At 36.2% G+C, this 21,308-nt stretch overlaps 1 long non-coding RNA gene across 1 annotated transcript; it reads right to left on the bottom strand.

Annotated features, from left to right (window-relative positions):
• Positions 1-144: 144 nt before the first annotated feature.
• On the bottom strand, positions 145-20,931 carry LOC138690963 (uncharacterized). The gene is made up of 2 exons (XR_011329723.1): positions 17,402-20,931; positions 145-2,758 (listed from the first exon to the last, which is right to left on the bottom strand). It is a non-coding gene; the product is annotated as an uncharacterized lncRNA (long non-coding RNA).
• Positions 20,932-21,308: the final 377 nt, after the last annotated feature.

Here is a 21,308-nt window from a genome sequence, read left to right as displayed (position 1 = left end):
TTACCATAACTTATTTTGGGATAAAAATCTTTAAAGCGACAACCTGTTACTACTTCAAATAATTTATGGCAAAGGAAATGTCATAATAAATATATGTTAATGGACAGTAAGGGATGAGTAGGGAAAAAATAAAATATTAATAAGTATATTTTCAAAAGTGTATTTATTATTATATTATGTATATATTGTATATGACAATAATAAAGAGCATAACAATTAATGCACAATTTATACAACATTACAATCACAAGTCACCCACCACATGGCTGAGACTCTGGATAAGTCAGGAGTACGACCAAGTCTGCAGTAACTTAAGAATACTGAGATTAGCAGTGCAGCATAAAACACGTGGGTAAACTATTCACACACCGGTAACAAATATTATGTAGGTACCTGGTACTGGTTCTAGTCAAAATAATCGAATTAGGTAACTCGATTTTTTCCTTCTTATTTATTTACTTTTAAGATTTAAATAACAACTTCAGAGTCATGTCATTTATATCATACATCCTATATACATTTATTCAATGGAATTTTTATTTCTTAATTAATTATTTATAAAGTTCATACATGTACAGACTGTAAAAAAAAATATGTACAGAACAGAAGAGTGAACAGTTGAGCAGTTTATTGTCACAAGGACTTTCATCTCATCTGCAAGTACTTCAGCACAGACAATCAAGGTCGCAGGGTAGAGTAGATTATTGCCACAAGGCACCTTATCTCATCTGAATTTTAACACAGCTATTTTCCGACAAAGATCATAGATGTAAAGTCTGTTTTTCCTTACATATTGTGTTAACTCATAATTACAAAGGGTAAAATTGATCAGTCAAAGTATTCTAGTCCATAACGAGTGGTTTTATGTGAGGAACACTGAAACAAAATCTATTAAGTCCATCTCCAATCGTTACTCAGTACCAGATCAAGGCCTAGCCAACCTAGGCAGTTGCCTAGGGCGGACTGCCTAGGTCGGAAATTTCCAGGGGGAGGGAGACATTTTCTCTTTCTCTTCCTTTTTTCTTTTTCATTTTAATTTTATAGTGAAATTTGTTTTTAAAACACTTGTTGGCAAATCTTTTCTGAAGTTTGTTCTTGAACACCTTGTGGAAGTCAGATATTGTTTTGGTATAGCATTGTCGCTGTCATGGCAAGAGTAAAAGAAAAGTGTGTAGCTGCATAATTTATTACATTGTAATGCAGGTATCACATCATTATACTATGAAACTGCTTGTATAAACAAGAAATCATTGTTGAAAATCAAATTGGATGTGCGTTTATTATTTATCGCTATGAATAGTAACCACGACTCTTAGTTACATTTCCAATTATATCGTCAACAATACTAATTACCGGTAATCACTTTCCAGTATGTGCACTATATAATTCGGTATGAAAGGGCTTATTCCGCAAAGATTGGACTTTACGAGTATTTTTCAATTTACTTTATACTTCCAATCGAAGTAAGAAATACTCGTAATAATTATACCACTAACAAAACCAATGCTTAAAAATAAACCATAGCCTGCCATTCAAAAATAAATTTTGTTTCAACAATGAATAAGTTTAAATATGTTTCTTTGCATTGATGACATCATCAATGCTTTCTCTGTGAAAGTGCGAAGGAAATCTTTATAATACACATGTAAGATGCATGTATTTTGATTCCAGTAATTTATTGTTTTCTAAATTGTAACATTTAATTTAAAACTAATTTAAACTAAACATGACCTGTACAATAGCTGCTCCTAAACTATTTGTGGGAGTTGGGGGATGGCAAATTTGAGCACTATACCTAAATCCGGCCCTGTCGTTATCAAGTTTGAAATGGATTCATACTCCCGAAGAATCCTACATAAGGCTGCAACTCCATTTGACGGGAAATAATTAATAATATGAATCCATTTCGTACCCAATTGCGACTTAATGGGTTATAGTATTTCATAGTTTTTCATACGAATTATGTAATGTAAAATGTTAATATTCAGCTTGTTTTGTTCAAAGACGATTTCATGGAAAGTTTCCTGATGACTATGCATAACTAGTAAAAAAATTTCGTGAGGCAGGCAGTGTTCGAATCAAGAAGTCTAGATTGTCAACATAGTCCAAAGACTATAGAAATCTCGAAGAAAATAACCTTTTTCGCGTCTTTTGCAGCAAACATAAATTCCTTAAGGTTCTGTGCATATAACTACGAAATTATTAAAGATAACACGGAAAAAATTTATCATGGTGCAAGAATTACAAGAACCTGATGATCTTGTTTCCAAGTGTCGAATTTGTGAGTGAGTCCCAACTACAAGTAGCCCTACGTGGCGGAAAAAAAAAAAAAACTATAATCTCTTACTGTTCTTGGATAAGATTTGAACAAGTATATAACTTTATGATTATTCTTGATAAATTATTATACATACCCTACTGTTTGCTAATCCTATGCATCAGAAACACTTAATTGTCCCTGTAATCTATTGAGTGAAAGCACGCTCAGCAACAAGATGAAAGCCAAGCTGTTGGTAAACCACTTAACTCTTCACTCTATTTATAAATACTTCTCTTTATATACAGTTTTATTTAAAATTATGGTTTCAGTTGCACAAGTTATTCAACATTGATATTATTGTAGAACAAATATAATTCTGTAAATAGGAAATATTTATGAAATTTGCATTAAAAATGAACTCTCATTCTCTCTTCTGTCAATCTCGGAAATCAAAAATCCTAGTATTTCTTCTGCTTTCCTGAATTATTTGAACGAATGCTGGAATTAAAATATAGACATACAAAATATATTGACAGACTGGTTAAACTAGTCATATGATAGCGTGTTTAAAATGAGAACCCTTAATTTAATCACCAAGTTAAAAAAAAATCGGTATCTCAAAGTTATGTTTCAACATATAACTTACAAAAAAAAAAATAATAATAAAAAATAAAAAAATAAAATAAAATAAAAAAATTAAAACTCAACAATAACACATGTGAAAACTTTCCGTCTAGTCACAAAGGAAAATCTTCGCTATTTCAGTCTCTCAGTAAATGAGGGAAGGGGAATGAACAGTACAATTCACAAAGTTTTACCGCCACTAATGGAGCATTTTCCTGAAGTGGTTTGGAATATATTTTCCTAATAAAGTTTTTCCCTATCTCACATTATTCAGAGATAATAATTGATTTTCTAAACGTGTTGGTGTGAATAGAGCTCTCAAATATCAGTGCATGCACTTACTTTACAATGAATCGAGTTATTTATTGCATGTTCAGTTGAGTCATACATTATGCAGTTAGCAGCTTGTTAGTTGTCTCAAGATGCCTTATAAATTTACAACTGAGGAATATGCTGTTATGGTATTTATTTTTGGTATGTGTGAGAGAAATGCAACAGCTGCTGTGGCCGAATATCACACTGTTATCCTAATCGTAGGATTCCGAATCCTAAGACTATTAATGGAACATTTAACACACTAAGACAAACTGGTTCACTCCCCAGTATTCGTATCCAGTACCGTATGAAAGACGTCAACAACATGATGTAGCAGAAGAAGAAAACATTCTCAAAGCTGTACAAAACAGTCCTCGAACTTCAACAAGATGTGCAGCTTGGTGACATGGTGTTACTCACTCAAAAGTATGGAGGACACTCCACATAAATGAACTGTATCTTTATCATCTCCAAGATGTGCAAAATTTGGAGCCACAAGATCTTTTTTTTTTATTTTATTGGGTTATTTTACGACGCTGTATCAACATCTAGGTTATTTAGCGTCTGAATGAAATTAAGGTGATAATGCCGGTGAAATGAGTCCGGGGCCCAGCATCAAAAGTTACCCAGCATTTGCTCGAACTGGGTTGAAGGAAAACCCTGAAAAAAACCTCAACCAGGTAGCTTGCTCCGACCAGGATTCGAACCCGGGCCACGTAGTTTCGCGGCCAGATGCACTGACCATTACTCCACAGATGTGGACCACAAGATCATGCCCATCATGTCGAGTTCTGCCTCTGGTTAAACAGAAATGGTACAGAGTTTTACTGATGAGTCACAGTTCACATAAGATGGCATTAATAACTTACATGAATGGGCAGATATAAACTCTAAAGCCACAGAGAAAACAATTTTCAACATTGATTTAGTGTAAATGTATGGTGGGGTGTTCTGTGTGATCAGCTGATAGGACTATTCATTTTACCCAGAAACTTAAATGGTGACATGTACCTACACTTTCTACAATTGGCACAATTACTAGATGATGTTCCTCTTGCAACGATACTCTGTATGCACTTTCAACTTGATAGAGCACCTGCTCATTTCATCCTCTCCGTGAGAGATCATCTTAACCAATATTTCCCACATCGTTGAATTGATCATGGAGGTTCTCATTCCTGGTCAGGCGGGTTCCCAGATTTGACACCCATTGATTATGGCTTATGGGGATGGATGAAGGATCTTGTATACCGGATTAACGTAAACATACGTGAAGAATTAATTTTGCGCATTATGGACGCCGCAGAAATGATCTGGAACAGCCCTGATAAGTTAAGAAATATGACACACGCAATTCATAAGTGTGCAACCAAGTGTGTGGAGATAGGAGAGGACACGTAAAACTTGTAAAACTAATGGCTAAGTGCATCAATCTCAGTCAGAAAATGTAATGATCAGGGATCACAGGCAGGGCTGCCTATGCAATACTGTATTCAGATCCCCATTGAAAAAGTAACATTTACGAGTAACCAGTTATTCTAACCATAATAATTATTTATATATTATTTTAATGTACCGAAGTACATATGATATTTCCATGCAGATATTCTGCGTCATCATACGATGGAAGAGTAATGGAACGGAGAAAAATTCTCTCTGGCGCTGGGATTTGAACCCAGGTTTTAGCTCTATGTGCTGATGCTTTATCCACTAAGCCACACCGGAAACCCACCCCGGCGTTGGATAGAATTGTCTCAGATTAAGTTCCAACTCTTGGGTTCTCTCTAGTGGCCGCCCTCTGCACTACGTCATAGATGTCTATGAATGTAGGACTGAAGTCCACACATGTGCTGAGGTGCACTCATTATGAGTGACTAGTTGGCCGGGATCCGACGGAATAAGCGCCGTGTGTGTGGACTTCAGTCCTACGTTTATAGACATCTACGACGTAGTGCAGAGGGCGGCCACTAGAGGGAACCCAAGAGTTGGAACTTAATCTGAGACAATTTTATCCGACGCCAGGGTGGGTATCCGGTGTGGCTTAGTGGATAAAGCATCAGCATGTAGAGCTGAAAACCCGGGTTCAAATCCCAGCGCCGGAGAGAATTTTTCTCCGTTCCATTACTCTTCCATCGTATAATAATTATTTGCAAAATAAATAAAACATAACTCCATACACAGATACGAACCTAAAAATATACACTTTTATTACATTGAAAACTTTTACCAAAACTTCACATTAGCACAATATTATAGGCTATTCATAAAACATTATTCCTAAACACCTGTAATTTCTAACTTGCAGTCCAACATCAACAAATAACTCTCCTTGACTTCATTGATGCAAAACCATCAATTATATCATCAAAATTTAAAGACCTAGCAAGATTGCTCTCCAGACTAAGGAGGCCAAGGTTACTATGTCGTTCTTGACACATTGTTTATCTGAATACATTTTTCATTTCCTTTATTTTGCTGAAGGATCTTTCAGCATCAACAACTGTCACAGGAACTGTATAGAATATTCTAATGGTTATGCAAATATTTGGAAATAAACTGTCCAGTTTTAATTCCCTCAGACTATTTAGGAGATTCATAGGTTTCAGTGGGATTGGCCCTAAATTAGAGGCATCATTTGATTTTAAATATTTCGGCTCATCACTGATCTCTTTGTTAACGTCTTCATAATGTTTTTCACGCAGTCTAGCACCCATATTAATATCTTCCAATTTTTTCTGTCTCTCCTTGTGCTTCTCAGCTCCCAACTTATGCCTGTACTTATCCATTGTGCAGTTAAACTATAACCAGTACCAGTAACACTAATGAACAGAATTTACTAGACAAAACGACAACGAAAAGACGAAAGTTTTGACACGAAACATACAATGTACTGAAAAGGAAACGTGATCCTGTGACTTCGGTTTGGAAGAATCCACTAGCATATTGCGGTAGGCCAGCCGGAGGTTGTTAGTTAAAAAGGACAAGCCAATAAATAACTGAACATGTTCGGTACGAGCGATGGGAACATAGTTCAGGCAAACGCCGGGGCCCTCAGGTGTCGTGTCGGTAAACGTTAATGCGGGAAACCGATATTTTATTTGTATTATATAAAAGTCAAATATTTACAATGAAGTGGTAATTTGTATTAATTCTACTATTGTTGAGTTAATATGTCAAATTTATGTAACAAATATTCTTACAAAAGTTTATAGTACCTGTATGTATCTACGAGCATAATAATAAAAAGTGATCAGTCTCACTTATTGCTCACGGGCCCATATGCACTCGTCCCCTTTGCCCCCCCTTCTCGGCAGTCCTGGTCACAGGAACACAGTAAAAAGAAAAGTGGTCAAAATACGATTGCGGTGCACCAACAATGATCGTTGGTCACAGAAACCCTGATTGCCCTCTTCACCCGGATTAACTTGGAGATGGGATACTATTTTTACAAAGGAAAGCAATGATAAACAGATCATATCCAACTGTAGTGTGCTTCGACTTTGTTTGATCGCTCTGCTTGATTCGTTTGTTTATAATGTCAAAGAAAGATAAAATTAATAAGGAGAACAAAAAGAGAACCCCGAATTTTTCAGACCATGAAATAGGGATTCTATTAGAGCTAGTTGACTCCTAACCAAGATGGGAGACTGAATTCTGATATGAGTACAGCCTACTGTTCCCACACAACACTCAGAAATCCATGTATTTGATGGAATCCATCCTTTACAGATCGTAGTTCTGTCCTTGCCAATACACAAAATAGAATATGATAACAAAAACAAGATATGTAAAATGGAAGTCAAAAAAGCAAAAAGACAATCATGGAAGGGATTTGGAGAACAGATAGAAGAAAACTATCAGCATGATAGTAAGAAATTTTGGAAGACAATGAAATACTTAAGAGGAAAAATGGGAAGGATAGTATATAGTATTAGAGATAAAGAAAATAAATTAAAAACTGAAACAAAGGAAGTCTTAGAAGTATGGAAGAGCTGCTGTGCAGAGAAATATAAAAACGAAAGAAATGAGGAAGAGATAGAGATTCAAAGAAATAATGAAAATCAGGAAGAACTAGAAATGGATATGGATATTAATTATTGGGATGTACAGATAGCAGTAGATCAAATGAAAAATGGAAACTCAGCAGGAGAAGATGGGATTAGATCAGAGATGATAAAAGCAGGAGGTACATACTTAACTGAACAATTGAAGTAATTGTTCAACACAGTATGGAGGGAAGAAAGGATACCGGTGGATTGGAATCGAAATATAATAGTACCAATATAAAAGAAGGAAGACTCAACAAAATGTGAAAACTATAGGGCTATATGCCTGGTAAACACGATAATGAAGATATATACAAGAAAAATGGAAAGCAGACTGAGGAAATATACGGAAAAGGATGTAGAAGACGAACAAGCCGGATTCAGACAAACACGAGACCAGATTTTTGCCTTAAGATACATCACGGATAAATGGATAAGTAAAGGAAAATCAGTGTTCTTAGCATTCCTGGATCTACAAGTAGCTTTTGATTCGGTACCAAGGGAAGAGATATGGAAAGTTTTATACAAAAATAAAGTACCAGATAAACTAATAAGAGTAATAAAGGCCACTTTTAAGAAAACTGAAGGCATTGTGAGATTAAAGGGTATAACTTCTAGACCTCTTCCGATGGAAAAAGAAGTAAAGCAAGGAGACTGCTTAAGCCCTCTGCTATTTATAACCGTTATGGATGAGGTGATGAAGACCTGCAAAGCAAGAACAGCAAAATCAGTACTGGTAGTAGGAATGTGGAATTTAAGACCAATATACTGTCAGGCCTTAGCATACGCAGATGATCTAGTACTAATAGCCGATAATGAACATAAACTTCAACAAGCTGTTATAGAATGGGTAGAAACATTGAATGAAAGAGGAATGAGACTAAATTATAATAAGACTAAAGTCATGATGATGGCAAGGACAGAAGATCAGATAAAGGAGATTAAGACTGAAAGCAAGAGAAAACAGCTACACCAGGTGGAAAGTTATGAGTATTTGGGAACAGTGATACATCAGACTGGAAAAATACAAGAAATACGCAAGAGAATTCAGAAAACTACAAAAGCTTATTATTCATTAAGTAGATGTATATTAGGAAAAGAAGAAGTAGAAAAGGAAACTAAAACAAAAATGTACAAAACAGTAATAGAGCCAATCCTTACGTATGGCAGTGCACGATGGCTAACAGTCATACAAGTATGATAAATGCAATGCAAATGAAAAGATAAGAGAAGATTTAAAAATACAATCAATCCAAAAGACAATAGAAGATAAACAGCTGTCATGGTTTGGACACATTAAAAGGATGGATGTAGGTAGGAAAGTAAGCCAGTTCATGGAAGCAAGACCCATAGGAAGAAATCCAGTAGGAAGACCAAGGACAACATGGGAAGAAGAAATAAAACGAATAGCATCTAAGAGAGGAAAGACATGGAGCCAGTTAAATAGACTGGCAGAAGATAGAGTACAATACAGTAGATGGATTCGAGGAAATCCCCTAACACCATGATAGTGGTATACTAGGGAAGTTGAAGAAGAAGAAGAAGAAGAAGAAGAAGAAGAAGAAGAAGAAGAAGAAGAAGAAGAAGGAGAAGAAGAAGTTCTGTTCTTGAAGGAAATTAAATATAGCGTGGACAGAAAGACGCAATAAGTTCGACACATAATTAATAATATTACATAGTGTCATGGTAGGTGAATTTACAAATATTATCAATCACAATGTTATGCCCTAAATGTTCCTGCATCGTACGATCTTAATGTTAAAACTCTATTTATAGGTGAGACAGGATTATTTCGATTAGTAGGAAATACCTGTTTTCATTCATTTCATTCACTAACCACCACACAGTTTCTTTGGACAGACGAAATTTTTCCTCGCATTTCCTATCCCCGTACTCTTCAAAAGAATCCCCTCTTTCCACAATGACGCCAATTTGACGTTAGTTTCTGTTTAAATAATCCAGGTACATCATTCCGTCTTCAATTCCATTAAGAACTTTGAATTGCGCTGCCATTTTGTTGAAACATGACCCTGATAAATTCCACATTATCATTCCATAATGGGCAATTAAGTTTTACCTTGGCAAACTGCCATGTTTAATTATGATTGTGACAGATGCACCGGATACAAAGGTTGAACAGGGTGAAATGTGAACTTAACCACGGTGAAGTTTTGATTAAGATTGGTGCACTCAGCCATAAGAGTTTATAAGGAGAATGAAGTTTAAAACAAGTAAGCAGTTACAAGAGTGGGAACTATATCCATTTTTTGTATTTTCTATAGTGATATTATTAAATTTTGCCTATAATTTCAAATTTTCAGTAACCTGTACCGACTTAATTATAAGTTGGATCCTATATTTTTTATTTTCACTTTTTTGCTCCATTTGATCTCAGGAGAGCCCGTCCTAAGTAGCGGAAAAACTTCGTAAATCACCCTATATACATCCGACAATAGTAAGTGTGATCACCTCCTGGAAAAATTACATCACCTCAACTGACAACCAGTCAACTGGCATAGCTCAGATGGTAGTGTGTTTGCCTGCTGATCTGAATCTGTACTCGAGCGTGTATTCAATTCCCACTTTTGCTGATTACCTATTAGTTGTTTTTTTCCGAGGTTTTCCCCAATTGTAAGATGAATGTCACGTAATCAGATGGCAAATTCCCTGTCTCACCTCGCCAGATATAATTTTGCTATCACCATTTCCATCTACATTGAATAATCTAGTAATTGATAGGAGTTGTTAAATAACCTAGGTACCCTTAAATGGGGTTCTTGGGACTTCAGGTAACTTGAAACACTTTATAACCTATTTTTGGTATGCTATTGGTACAACTGGGTTTCTGAGATCGTGCTGTTTCTTGAAATTGAAGGTGTGCTTGTTGTCCTTCGCGAATTAAACCCTAATTTTCAGAAATTAATCAGGTAAGTGTACATCATTAATCGAATTTTCATTCTATATGCGATTTACGCAAAAATTATTGATAGGCCTACAAACTTTCTCAGCACCAGCTAAAGCAAAATATATACTTAGTTTATTCTTTAATGGTCGTATAACCTCACATTTCAACGGCCATGTTTCATGTATTGGCTTATTTCAGTAGTGCCAACTTCTGCCGAGAAAATTACTAGAACTTTTAATCATCATTTTGGGGTTATTTGGGATAGTGTCCCAAGTTACACTGAATTATTATTATTATTATTATTATTATTATTATTATTATTATTATTATTATTATTATTATTTGGTCCTGTAGATCAATGATATGGAACAAGCCAAAACATGTATAAGTTCATTAAAATTACTAGTTACCTGTTCTAATTCAAATTACAAGAAATGTTAATTAGTCAAAAAAATACAAATTACAAGTTGTAATTGCAATTAAAATTACAAACACATACACACCTAATTAGAGATAAATTATATCTTTGTAGGAAATAGGAAATAAAGTTTACATGTAAACTTTATTTCAGATTTATCATCATGCCATGGCAATATCTGCATGAGGCAGAAGCCCGGAGATACCATGATTATTCTGATGCCAATTTGGAACGTGCATTGGATGCTGTTAAAAACAAAAAAAAAAAAAAATATATATATATATATATCATTGAGGAAAGCCGCAAAAAAGTATGATGTATCAAAAAGTACAATTTCCCAGAAAGTGGCCAATAAACACATGAATAAATATGGTCGTGTTGTACACTTTCATCAGACGATGACGAAATACTGACACATTCATTGCTTGTTATGGCTGAGTGGGGATTTCTACTGTCCTAATTCGACGTCAAAATATTAGTTAAGAAATACCTTGATAAGATAGGTGTGAAACAACCCAGATTGAAAAACAACATGCCAGGTGTTGACTGGGTGAAATCCTTTTTAAAGAGGCAATCTAAACAACTAAAAGTGAGGTTGAGCGAAAATATCAAGCAAGCCAGAGCTTCAGTGGATCGAGAATCAGTTGAAAACTACTTTTCGGAGCTGGAAGTATTTCTGTGCAATTTCCACCCGAAGCCATTATAAACTATGTTGAAACAAATATGTGTGATGGCCCAGGGGAAAAAAAAGTAATTGTTCACCAAACATGCAGACATCCAGAGCATGACGCGGATTCCACAAAATCTAGTATTTCAGTTATGTTTGCTGGATCAGCTAGTGGGCATTGCTTCATTGCTCATGTAAGATCTATGGAATATAATAAATGAAATGAAAAAAAAAAAAAACAAATTCTGCAGCCTTCTTCCCGGGTGCTTTTAGAAATATAATTTTGACGAATTCCTTAAGTCAAGTTTCTGGTGCGAGAGATGGAGCTAAGCCGACCGGAACGCAGGAGCGAAAACAGCTGCAGCTCATATCCACCAATAGTGTATCGGTCTTCAATCACGTGACAGTGTTGTGTATAACATGACTGACAGTAAAGGTGAGTTAGTTGTGAACAGCTGTAAAAAGCGCAAAAAAACGTGTAAGAAAAGAACAAAACTGGAAGAGGAAGAGATCTAAAGTGTGTAGAAACTTGGGCTTAGAATATGTGACAAAACAAATGTGTTAGTTCCCGCTAAACAGCAAGGAACAGGTTGTAAGTGCATGGAGAAAACAGAAGCCGCTAATCTGAAATGGTGCCAATACCACGTTCTGACTACTGAAGAAAAAGAAAGTATATTTTGTGAATTTTATAAGATTGGAGACTACAATACGCAAAATGCTTTTTTATTTGGCCTAATAAGTAGATAAAAGTGTCACAGGTTTTACAAGAAGGAAAGAACTGACGATTCAGTAAAAAGGAAGATTTCTTTTATATATTCTGTGAAAAATTCAGGAGGACAGCTGATCCGAGTATGCAGCAAATCATTCTGCAATTTATTTGCCATTTCAAAGAAACGGCTCTCTACAGCACGAGAAGACAGAAATTTACATGAAGTTACTAAAAAGCAGGATTTTGAAAGCAATGACAATGTAGTATTGCAAGATGAACAAAAAGATGATGATTTATTTTTTTCCAAAGTGTCACCACACATTGATAAGAGAGGTCTGCATGGAAACTACAAACACAAGTTGAGTCCTTCAGTTGAAAATAAAGTGGTGAATCACATAAAAAAGTTTCCACTGTATGTTAGCCATTACGGAAGAAGCAAGTCACAGAAAAAGTTCATTAAATCTGTTAAATCTATTTCTGAAAAGTATAGGTTGTATAAGGAAGAAAAATTGAAAGAAGGTATGAATATTGTTTGTGAAATCACTTATAGAAGTATATTTAATACTCGTTTCAATATTAGCTTCTAAATGCAGCATACAGATACATTTGAAGTTTGTGATGCATGGCTTTCGAAAGAAGATGATGTCATTCCTTTACAGATACGTTTGCATCAGGCACAAGCTATATCAGCTTACAGTCTTCTTTCAAATTTCAAATCAGAATGCCTGGATGTGAACTGTGACTATTGCTTAATAACTTATGATGAACTATGGAAAAATGTTAGGATGTGTATACACAAAACTGCTGAAGAAACGATCGGCAAAAAAGGTAAGGTTCAGAGGAATGAATGGTTTGATGAAGAATGCCAAATAGTAATGCAAAATAAGAACAGGAGTTATATTAAAATGATTGATAGGCATACAAGACAGAACAGACAGGAATATGAGGAAAATAGAAGAGATACTCATAAAGTTTTTAGAAGAAAGAAGAGGGAGTTTTTCAAAGCTAAATTGGAGATGATTCAATGTGCTTATGATAATAAAGAAGCTAAAACATTTTATACTGAGTGTTCAGTTCAAAGTGTGTCATGGCTCGCTGTATGCAGTCAAGTGGCTAGTCGATGAGCCTAGAGAATTCAATCTTCCTACACTTCTGCAGAGGTGTATTACTTATGTGCCAGAGAAGTTGCCTAGCAAGTATGGCGTTCATTCAGAAGAGAACTTACTGATACGTACAGTAACGCCGGTAGTGGCAGGAATGTGAACTGTTTCGAAACATATACTGAGGTGAGTTTTTTTCTTACTGTCGGGATATGTGGAGAATGTTAAGACGATTACTTACGTATTTGTTGACATTAATTTCGACGGTCAACATGGACACAGAGCATTTGATTTGTGTTTTGGAATGTTGCCGTATGCAACCGATGATAACAAATACCCTGCGTACGACTTGGCCGCGCAAAACACAGTTCGAAAAGGTTATGGTAGTACACAGACCGTACAGACCGCCATCTGTTGCTACGACGTTCAAGTTATACCGTACACGTTCTCAAGTTCAGATTGAACGCCGTGATTAATAGGCAACTTCTCTGACACAAAAGCTGAAACTCGCTTCAAATCGCTGACTCATCAACAGTGACGTCATGACACACTTTGAAATGAACACCCAGTAGTGAGATTAAGTGTATTAGGAAGGGTTTTAAACCACAGACATATATGGTTAAAGATAAGTCTGGCAACTTAATTAGAAATAAAATACAGGTGCTGGATAGATGGGTAGAATTTTATAAGGAACATTTTAACCAGAGAAGAGTACCAAGTGGGGAAACACTTATAAAGTGTGGAGATGTATTTACAACCACCGGAATTAGTAGATGTTGTTGTTGTTGAATAACTCTTCTCGGGTTCTCAGCCAGGTGAGTTGGAGATTAGCTTCCAAGCTTTCGACGGCTAGCTCTGCCATCTTCTTCAGGGACGAAGTGATGTGGGACCACGTCTAGCCGGTCCCTGAAGAAGATGGCAGAGCTAGCCGTCGAAAGCTTGGAAGCTAATCTCCAACTCACCTGGCTGAGAACCCGAGAAGAGTTATTCTACATCAAACGCCGGGAAAGCCTCAAGTCATACGTTGTTGTTGTTGTTTTCTAATGCCAGGCGTTTGACAATAAAGTCATTTGACCTCTTGCACTCCAATATTTTTCAAAGATATTATCATGACCAGCCACTGAAGCACAGATTTTGAGATGTTCCGAATCCATTTCTTGAATTAGTAGATGTTGAAATGGCGATTGACAGAATGAAGAACAATAGGGCACCTGGATATGATCGGATTCCAATTGAATTTTTTAAGTATGGAGGTAATGCGGTTAAGAAGATTATGCATAAAATCAACATTAAGATCTGGGAGGAAGAAAGCATTCCTAGTGACTGGGAATATGGAATTATTAATCCTATCCATAAAAAAGGGAGAAGCTCTGAGATGTGATAACTATAGAGCGATTTCACTGCTAAATACTGCATATAAGATCATGTCTAACGTGGTATACAATAGATTAAAACCGCACTACAAAGAAATTATTTGGGAATACCAAGAAGGCTTTACAAGTGGTCGATCCACAACAGATTTGATATTCATTATGAGAAAGATGCTTGAGAAATGCTGGGAGGAGAATGTAACAACACATCATCTCTTCATTGACTTCGAGTCCGCATATGATAGTGTATGGAAAGAGGAATTATGGGATGAGATGTGTCTGTTGAGTTATCCCAAGAAATTGGTTAGACTCTGCTACATTCTGAATAAGAATGTAAGATCTGTAGTCAAAAGGGGGAAGAATGTATCCAAGGAATTCGAACTTGAGAAGGGGTTGAGGCAGGGAGATGCACTTGCTCCCTTGGTTTTCAGCACAGTGCTTGAGATATCAGTACGTAAGGTGAATATACAGGAAAGTGGAACTATCTTTAACAAATGCAGCCAAATCCTAGCATATGCGGATGATGTGGTGATCACAGGTAGGAGAATTCCGGATGTAAAGGAGACATTTGAAAGGTTAGAATATCAAACCAAGAAATTTGATCTACAGGTGAACGAGGCCAAAACTAAAATTTATGACAGTTTCCAAGAATGCAAGGCCGGATAGACAATTTGAAGAGTTTGGCACCTTTAATTTCGAAATAGTCGATGATTTTGTATATTTGGGATCTACTATAACCGGTAATAATGACCTTAGAAAGGAAGTCGAGAACAGGATTAAATCGGCCAACAGAGGTTATTATGCACTACTTCTAGTGATGAAGAGCCAGCATTTATTTAGAACTACCAAAATCCAAATGTATAAAACCTTGATTAGACCGGTGGTTTTATATGCCGCCGAAATGTGGACTTTGAATGCAGATGTGTGTAAGCGACTCGGGGTGTTCAAGAGGAAGGTACTGAGAAGGATTTTGGGAGTGGTATGTGAAAATGGTAACTGGAGGAGGAGATATAATGATGAACTTGATATGGTATTTACGATTAGATTTAGCAGATTGAGATGGATAGGACATGTTGATAGAATGACGAGTGAAAGGAAGGTATATCAGATATTTCACAATCAACCAGAAGGGAGAAGGAGGAGAGGAAGACCGAAGAATAGATGGTGGGATTCAGTTCAGGAAGATATGACGAGATGCGGAATTAAGGGATGGCTACAGTTGGCGAAGGATAGAGCAGCATGGAAGAGGACAATGCAGGAGGCGAAGGCTCACTTTGGGCTGTAGAGCCAAGAATGATGATGATGATGATGAATGATACTGGCATGTTTTATCAGCTCCTGCCAGGGAAAACCCTACCACTTAAAGGAGAGAAATGGAGTGTGGCAAAGAACCCAAACAATGTATGACTGTCCTGCTCTGCACAAATTTGACAGGAACAGACCAGCTCCAGCTCTTGGTTATTGAGAAAAGCCAAAAACCCAGATGTTTTAAAAACATTAAAAGTTTACTAGTCGATTACACTGCGAAAAAGAAGGTGTGGATGATGGGAACCATTTTCTCTGAATGGCTTTTGAAACTGTACAATGACAAGAAAAAGAAGAGGAAAATCGCTCTCCTAGTGGATAACTGTTCAGCATACAAACAACTGACACTTCTGAAAAATGTGGAAATGTTCTTTTACCCTTCGAACTGCATCTCCATCCTGCAGCCACTCGACATGGGCATAATAAAATGTCTGAAGAAATACTACAGGACTAGACTAGTGAAGAGAATAATCAACAACCTGGAGAGGATGCTGATAAATTCTCACTGCGTAGACCTCAAACAAGCCTGTGAGATGATCACTCTTAGTTGGCGGTGTGTGAAACCAGAAGCCATATAAAACTGTTGGAAGAAAGCAGATTTACACCCGAAGAAGATGTCATCGATTTTAATGACTCTAAATGTGAGATGGACATTACAATTCTCTCGCCACCTATGGTGAACGGCTTGATGTGCCACTAGCTGAGGAATATCTTTCAGTTGATGATGAGGTTATGGCTTTTCCCGAATTGACAAAGGAAAATATACTGGATGGAATTCAGTCTAGTAAGGTTGATGAGGAAGAGAACTAGGGTGAAGAGGAAGAACAGCAGCAATCTATTCATCATCTGTAACTGCAGCAGAAGCCATTGCCTCGTGTGAAGTTCTCCAGAATTTCCTTTCAACTGTACCATCAGTTCTAGGAGAACATTTAGTGACCCTCGATGCTATAAGATCCTTATGTGTTTCTCTAACACACGAAAACAAGTAAGACAACTATTTCTGATTTTTTTCAAAGAGTGCTAAGTGTATTGTATTTGTAAAGGAAATTTTAGATTACAGCGATAGTTTTGTGATGCAAATAACTTTGGATATAAAATAATAAAGTGATCTTCATTAACAGGTATGCCTAATATTTGTCTAATTAAAAATACTACTTCAAGGGATAAATCCAGAGATTTTTTAAATGAACAGCAGTGATCTATGCAAAGACTAAAAGTTGTTAAAGGCCTTGATACTACAATGCATGGTACTATTAATTTAAGGTAATAGGCCTACCTATTTTACATTTTTTTTATAAATCAGTCGCTTCATAGTTGATTAAACATATTAGTACTTGAACAATTTACTACATTATAATTATAGGAATGATTAAGAACAAATCTTCTGAAAAGGAAATAAACCCTTAATGTAACAATGTTTTTTTCTTCTTGGTCCAACTAATATCGTTATATACTGGTAGAGATTTCACTATATGTGCGTGTGTGTGTGTGTGTGTAACATTTTTTATGAGATATCTGTCCTTTCTAGAAATTGCTCTCACTTACCCCGTGTTATATTATTACTCACTCATTAAATTCTGATACATTTTACAAAATATTTTATATGTCAGCAGTGCAAAAACTTGTAAATTGACTTGAAAATACAATGTAACAACAGCACACCTATTTAAAATCATATTTACTTTGGTCGTACATGTCACCTGTTGGCACTCTGCCTACTGAGCTGCTATGTTAAGCATTGATCCATAGTAGGAGTCTGCACATCAGTCTATTCTACTCGTCCTGACAATATGCCTAATGTGGAAACAGAAGTACAAAATCAAGTAGTTGTACTAAAGTTCAGAAGAAGGGCAATTTTCAACTGCAGCACATCTATACCAGAATTACTATGCGTAACTTTCAAGATTATTGTCATTCATAGGACGTGCAAAGAAAAGACTGAATTCCGATATTCACTTCCAACTTTCAGCTTAAAACTAAAATGGTTCCAATTATTGCTACAATACTTTATAAATCATTGACAAAGGACTTATGTGAGGAAAAAAAAAAGTATCGATTTATGCACACTGCATATAGTACTACTATATTAATTTCAAGCTCATAATTAGAGAGTACCTATATCACTGCAGACTTGGTTCTGGCTTCATTTCATCAATAAGAAATGCTGGCAGTAAAAAAAAAAAATAATAAAAAAATAAAAATAAACTGATACTGTCCATTGGCTGTACAGTTTTAATTATTAAGTATGATACAAAAATAAATCAAACTTCTTTTCATGTTCATTTTTATTTTCAGATCTCTACTTCTCTTATTCTAATAGTAGTGCACCGGTGTTTCCATTGACACCAACAATTATTTAGAAACATTTAACTTTGATTGAAGAAGACGAAGTACCCAGGGATGTTAATAACTGTCTACCAAGGGAACAGATTAACATTCTGTGAGCTGAAATGGCGATCATAATTAATGAAATGTAAAATATTTTAAATACTGGTAATGCACAGCTAAAAGATCAACACACTAATACACACTTCGTGGTAAAGAGAAATGATATTATAAGAATATATATGTAATATTTTCAACAGCTATCCTAAAATATTTTATTTACAAATATTCATAATAAATTTCTGATTTACAATAATTTACAAAAGTACATTTTATATATAAAATATTCTGCTAAGTACCATGTATTGGTACTTCATAATTACAATCTATTTTAGATTCTGTATCACTCTGTAAGCCACATTTTAATTTTGTAATACATTGTATAATTTAGAAAGTAATTCGAAATTGATAGTGATGGAATTATACAACACTAAGGATAACATATTGTGGCACTCGTCTGGAACGTTGTTGGTGTCTGGTTGCCTCGGGAGTCGCGCGCGCGCGTCCGACAGAAGGGAGGGCGCGGGAAGGCGAGGCTCGAACTTCAGTGGGCACTGGGACGCGATGTGAGGCGAGAAGGAAAACTGTGAGACGCTAGCCACGGAGCAGAGTGAGCGGGGAGGAAAAGCGACTGCAACTGAGCGGCAGAAGCAGGGGAAACATCTGGAAACAGATTGTTCTGGAAGTTTCGCAAAGCCACGCGAACAGAAGATTCGAGAATGTGTGATTTAATAAATAAAAGGGGCGAGTGAGTGAGCGGGAGCCAGTTAGTCAGCTGTGAGAGAGCTAGTTAGCGAAGACATATCTAGTGGATCGGAGTTCGAGGTGCAGTGAACTTGAGTAACTGTGGCAGCATCCAGGCGAAGGCAACGCGTCCGGAAGTCTTGGGTTCGAAGTGCAGTGAACGTGAGTGAGTGAGCTAGAACTAGCCAAGGCGAATGAACTGTGAACTGAGACAGTTCTGTTTTGTACATAGTGCTTTGTGAACATTAGTTGAGATTAGGAGTACATTGTTGTTGTTCTCAATAATTCACGTGAGTTGTCATTGTCGTTCTGTGGAGTGCAATAATGACTACTGTGTTGCTGTGTTGAGTGGAATACCCATTGTTGACGGGTGTGTGATTAAAATTAGAAATAAAAGTCTCATTATTGTTGAATAAAAGTTACATTTGGTGCCAGAAGTGAGATATTGTCGACATAATGGAGAAACTACAGCAGATCCTGCAAGCCATCACGGAAATGAAAGCAGAAATGAACAAGCACATCAGTGAGGTGAAAAACGACATAAGTGAAGTAAAGGCAGACATGAAATACGATATTAGTGAAGTGAAAACCGACATGAACAAGCACATTAGTGAAGTGAAAGACGACATGCACAAGCACATTAATGACGTCACTACACAAATTGATAGTGTTTCGACGCACGTGGATGGAATTATTGCCATCGTGAAAGATGAACTTAAAACCGATTTCGACAAACTAAACGAGAATTTCGCGAGTGTAAATACAGCAGTGGCAGAACTACGACAGGACATAGACCATTTCGATGGCAAAATTCGCTCAATCAACCTTCTTAATGTATTCAGCTGCTTGCTGACAACTAAGTCCACTGTAGTCTATTCAATTTTTGCTTTTTCATGAGAAATGAGGGTATTTTGATTGGTGTTCATTATAGATGCCTGTTGCTAGTAGCCAGAGTCGGGGTGTAGTCAATATATACTGCAGAACTGTGTCTTCTGCAACTGGTAAGACTTACTGATGATTTTAATTTAATTCTTTTGTGGTTTGTGGATGGACAGTATAGAAGAATGTGTTCCAGATCTTCATCATGATTATTACACCACAGAGAAGTAGGATTATCAGGAAGGTGTGGCAATGTGACCTGTTCTGACTATTGTTAAAAATGTTTGAACATGTCTGGGCAAGTTTTTGTACATTTCCAAGTCATTTGGCTTCTTTGGTATGGACTGTAAAATTTTTCCTTTGTCAGAAGAGAGCCAATTGTTGGTCCATAGGTTTATAAAATGAGACTTTACTGAAGGAAAGGCACTGGATAGAGATATCACTTGAAGAGGTCTTGGTTGCAAATATGTTGCCCATTTTGCAATGTTATCGACTTTCTTGTTTCCAGGTATACCTCAATGACAAGGTATCCATTAAAATGTTATTTCCTGTTTCTGAATTGGAATAATTCTATGTGCATATAGGTTTGGTACATATTTAATTATATTAAATATAGCCGCCCCCTTGGAGTTGGTAAAATAGATTTTTCAGAAATTTCAGTAACACACTGAAGAGCAGCATCAAAAGCTAGCAATTCAGTGTCAAGACTGAAGGAGGATGAACATGGTATGAAATAACTTTCTTGATATTTTTGAATATAATACCCTGCTCCTGATGTCCCATCATTAGGGTTTAGAGATCCATCTATATAAATTTGAAGGTGATCCTTATATGTGCTGGAGAGTAGTTTCATGGCATCTAACTTAAGGATGTATAGAGGATCATTCTGGAATGATTTCCTGGAATTTGTACGCTATGTTCTGAAATCACCCATTTCCACGAAGGAATTTTGTTCACAACCGGAGTTTTAGCAATGAGTGTGTCTGTGATATAGATTAGTATTTCTTCTTTTTTTATTTTATAGAAATTACACAGGATATTATCTGACAGTGTGAAGAACATCTGGGATCTGGATGAGACTTGCAATTTTAAATGTATCTTTAGATCATTTTGTAATACATAGTGTTTGACTGGCTGAATATTACAAGAAAGAAGAAAGCAGCTAATGTTTAAATGAAACATGTACATAATTTGAATTACAGTACTAAGTGCATGGAAGTGTAGTTAAATATAAACAATATGTTGTTATCCAATGCTGGGCTTTGGCAACGAAGACATTAGCGCACATACAATATTAAATTATATATTAAAAATGACAGTTAATGTAGAACCCATATTTCACGTATAAGAATTGTGTGGCTATAGACCAACTATACATTATTAACAGAACACCCATACTCCAGGTTCAGCCACTGGTGGTCAGTCAAAGAGTGAAAAGACGAGATCTAATAACAAACCTGTTTTACTAGGGGGAAGCAATGATTAGTGAACAGTATTATTAGAAGCAATGAATGACGAATATTAGTGAACTGATATAAAGATCAAGAAAGAAGTAGTATTACGTGAGAAGTGTTACTGGGA

This window comes from Periplaneta americana, chromosome 16 (assembly GCF_040183065.1).
Source record: "Periplaneta americana isolate PAMFEO1 chromosome 16, P.americana_PAMFEO1_priV1, whole genome shotgun sequence".
NCBI lineage: Eukaryota > Metazoa > Arthropoda > Insecta > Blattodea > Blattidae > Periplaneta > Periplaneta americana.
The sequence above is the reverse complement of the archived record's forward strand: the minus strand, read 5'-3'. Positions and strand labels throughout refer to the sequence as shown.